The 4,419-nt window shown below is 38.8% G+C and overlaps 1 pseudogene; it reads left to right on the top strand.

The window, feature by feature from the left end:
• The first annotated feature begins 1,601 nt into the window (after positions 1-1,601).
• On the top strand, positions 1,602-2,688 carry LOC107132261 (large ribosomal subunit protein eL31-like; annotated as a pseudogene).
• The last annotated feature ends 1,731 nt before the right edge of the window (positions 2,689-4,419 follow it).

Below are 4,419 nucleotides of genomic sequence, written 5' to 3'. Positions count from 1 at the left end.
ATGTGCGTCTATTGCCAACAAGTCTCTCAACTTCTGCTTATCTGAAAACATGCCTTCATATTTAAATGATTATTTCAACTATGCACATAATTATCATGACAATTCTTTTTCATTAAGTGCTTCAGAAATGGTATTCCATTATCTTCTGGCTTCCATTGTTTCTGATAACAAATTAGGCAAAATTTATATCATTGTTCCCGTATATGTAATGTGTGCTTATTCTTCTGCTGCTTTCAGTATTTTTCTCTATTGTTTTGGATTTCAGCAGATTGACAGTCATATGCCTCTGTGTGTATGGTGTAAGGTGCTCATCTGATGAAAAGCATTTAATGAGCTTATGATACTTGTGGGTCAATATTTTTAATTAAATTTTTTAAAAATCGACTATTATTTATTGAAATGTACTTTACATGACTTTCTTTTTCTTCTGGGATTCCCAAGTGCTGTGGGTCTGCTCTTACTGACTACTTCTGATTTTGCGTCACTTGTTTCTACTTCTTTGTATGTTTCATATAACTGAATTCCAAGCATTGTGAATAAAGAAATAATAGAGGCTTAAGATACGATTGGGGGGGGGACTTTATTTTGTTTATTTTCTAGAGAATTTAAGCTCTTTCCTCTCTTTGGCAATTAGAGCACATAGATGATGATTTAGTTTAGTTTAGTTTTGTTTTTTTTCAAAAGTCAAGTTGAATTTTGGCTGAGCAGTTTGGGATTAGATTGAGTTCACCTTTGGTTAACCTTTTCTGATCCTTTCTACACTACCACTGCTCAGAACTGACCACTTGGTTCCTGATAACATTTGAGCTAGATAGGGTAGGGGGTGGACCAAAGTTTCAAGTGGCTTGGTCCATGTTTGGATTCAATATCCTATTCATTCCTGAATAACTCTAATAAAATGGCAAAAGGGATTTTTGCAGATTAAGATTACCACTAAATTGACTTTGGTTAATCCTTGGGTTGGTAAGATTCCTTGCAGAAAGAAATGGCAACCCACTCCAATAATTTTGTCTGGAAAACTCCATGGACAGAGGAGCCTCATGGGCTATAGTCCACAGGGTCACAAAGAGTTGGAGATGACTGAGAACACATACATATACATAATCAAAATGAAAATCAAATTACCTAGGCAGACCTAACCTTATCACATGATCCCTTTAAAAGCAGAGTTTTCTCTTGTGAGTAGAGAGTAGCAAAGGAGGAAGAGAGGTGGATTTCAGGGATGAGAAGTTAAAACAAGGCTTCTGGTTTGAAGCTGAAAGGGGGCCACACGCAAAGGACCAAGGGCATCCTCTAGAAACTGAAAACAGCCCTCAACTGACAACTTGCAAGGCAGTGGGGACTTTGGGCCAAATAGTCATGGGTAGCTTAATTCTGCAAACAAAATAAGCTTAGAAGGAGATTTCCACCCCCCGAGTCTCCAAATAAGAACTCAGTTCCCCCAATATCTTGATTTTGGCCTTGTGAGAACCCTCAGCTTTGCCATTCTGAGCTTCCGACATAAGAGACCCTGAGCTAATAAATGGGTGTTGTTTTAAACAACTGAGTGTGCAGTAATTTTGTTATGGAGCACAAAGAACAAATATAGCCAAGATACAAAGATGAGCTGCACTATCGACGCTAAAGGTAGTTTTTGGTAATGACCATCTGCCTTGGTATCTGAATACACGCAGCACTGAAAATTCTACATTTCAGAAAATACTAATTTCTCTCTTTTACTATTCAAAATTCACCCAATAGGATTATCCCAAAAGTATTAAGACTACGTGTCATCTAAAAAAGTTTTCCCACAAACCTCTACCTGTTTTTCTTTATCTGGCACATGTATATTTAAATTTATAATCACCAGCATAAATGTGTTAATAATCTAGAGTGACACTGTCTATTTAAATGGTATTGAAACCAGAGTAGGGGGAACTGTCCCTTAGTAGTTGGAGACACTAAAAGTAAACATGGTTTCTGCTGCTGCTGCTGCTGCTAAGTCACTTCAGTCGTGTCCGACTCTGTGCGACTCCATAGACGGCAGCCCACCAGGCTCCCCCGCCCCTGGGATTCTCCAGGCAAGAACACTGGAGTGGGTTGCCATTTCCTTCTCCAATCATGAAAGTGAAAAGTGAAAGTGAAGTCACTCAGTCGTGTCCAACTCCTAGCGACCCCATGGACTGCAGCCCACCAGGCTCCTCCATCCCTGGGATTTTCCAGGCAAGAGTGGAGTGGGGTGCCATTGCTACATGATGGTAATTTATTAGAAGGCCACTCATAGAAACTGAATCTCTTTCCTAAAAGGTTAAAAAGTGGATCTTGTCATTCCAAACCCAGCTCCTGCAAAGAAGGGTGGTGAGAAGAAGCAGTACTGGTCCACCATCAGCGAGGTGGTGACCAGAGAATACACTATCAATATTCACAAGTGCATCCATGGAGTGGGTTTCAAGAAGTGTGCCCCTAGGACACTCAAAGAAATCTGGAAATGTGCCATGAAGGAGATGGGAAGACCGATATGAGCATCAACACCAGGTTCAACAAACGCATCTGGGCCACAGGAATAAGGAATGTCCCATACCGGATCTTCGTGCACTTGTGCGGAAAATGTAATGAAGACAAAGATTCCCCAAACAAGCCCTACACTTTGGTTACCTAGAAGCATGCCATCACCTTAGAAAATCTTTAGTTAATGTGGATGAGAACTAACTGCTGATTGTCCAATAAAGTTATTGAACCGCCAAAAAAGAAAAAAGAAACTGGTTCTTAGGGATAAAGTTGACATCTGCTAAAAATCCCATGGATGGAGGAGCCTGATGGGCTGCAGTCCATGGGGTCGCTGAGGGTCGGACACGACTGAGCGACTTAACTTTCACTTTTCACTTTCATGCATTGGAGAAGGAAATGGCAACCCACTCCAGTGTTCTTGCCTGGAGAATCCCAGGGATGGTGGAGCCTGGTGGGCTGCCATCTATGGGGTCACACAGAGTCGGACATGACTGAAGCGACTTAGCAGCAGCAGCAGCAGCAGCAGCAGCAGTACGTATGTATGTTTTACAGGTGTCTTAGCATTGTAAATTCAACATCTGCCTTCACTTGTACTGAACAACTTTCTGGTTTTAGCTAAACTGTTTTAGAAGAGCCTCATTGAAAACTCAAGAGTTATTTTTATAAAAAAAAGATTTGAAAGCATGTTTTCATTTAGCATTAAGCTGCAGCATGTAAACAGTAGTCTGAAAAATCCTGTGCTCTTCAAGATCCTTGCTTCACATTTCTCTGTTAACCTAACTCTGTTCTCAACCTGCCACCAAGACAGTCTAGTGATTATGGATAGTGATAAAGAAAACACTCAGGAGTCCAGCAGATAAAAGTATACATTGACCATTTATTAGCTGAGTAAATAACAGCATCTACGAATCTCAGTTTTCTCATCTAAAAAGAAAAATTTCCATGCTGAACCATTATGAGGATTATTTTAACAAAGTCAGTCTAGAGTTTATCATTGTTCTGACCCAATTTGTAGTGCATATTTTTATTAATATTTATTCTGAAATCTAACTGTTTTGATCTCTCAGCTTATTTAAAATTTCACCAAAAAAATCTTCAATTGTATTTACTAAAATTTTGCTCTCAGTGTTATCATTTATTCAGAAACCTGTTGCTTTCTTGTCAACAGTTCTTCATTCATCATCAATGAATACTACTAAAGTCATCAGTCTGAGTTAATGACACTTTTTATAATGAAGCCTTAGTAGCTTAAAATAAGTCTGAAAAGATATTTTAAACTTAATTCCCTAGTTGTTAATGGGGGATATTTAGCATTTTCAGAAAGGGTTTCATTAGTCCAGACCAGAGGGACCACATTAATTAATAATTTTTCTGTATTTTAGTTCCTATAAGCACTTTATGACAAATTTTGTTCAGCTGTACTCACTGTTATAATGAAATGATAGTGTTCATTTTCTAGACTTTACAAGGTCCAGTAATTTTTTTTTAACACAGGAAAACCATATTCACCAAGCTTACTTTATAAGTCTGAACTAGACAGTTCAGTATTTTATAAATTCAAAGCAAGACTCTATTATTTATTCTAAATGTGACAGCATAGCGTTAGAGATGGGCAGCCTCCACACAAGTAATCTGCTGATTAGTGCATGTACGGATATCAGAAGCCAGCAAACTCCAATTTGCACTGAATGCCAGCTGCATAACAACTTATCAGAGAAGCCCAGATACCAGGGTGAAGAAATATCCCTTCCTTAATTATGAGCATGTGTACGCCAGTGCAAACCTGCATGAGTATGACTGAGCATTCTGGGATAATAAGTTAATGCTATTAAGATTCATTACATATTCCTAATATGCATACCAACACCTCTTAGTGGTAATATGTTAAGTCCCAAGCTCCAAGACTGTGCTGACAAAGTCCAATGAGAATGG

Source organism: Bos taurus, chromosome 2 (genome assembly GCF_002263795.3).
Source record: "Bos taurus isolate L1 Dominette 01449 registration number 42190680 breed Hereford chromosome 2, ARS-UCD2.0, whole genome shotgun sequence".
Taxonomy (NCBI): Eukaryota; Metazoa; Chordata; class Mammalia; order Artiodactyla; family Bovidae; genus Bos; species Bos taurus.
This window is presented reverse-complemented; position numbering and strand designations above follow the sequence as displayed.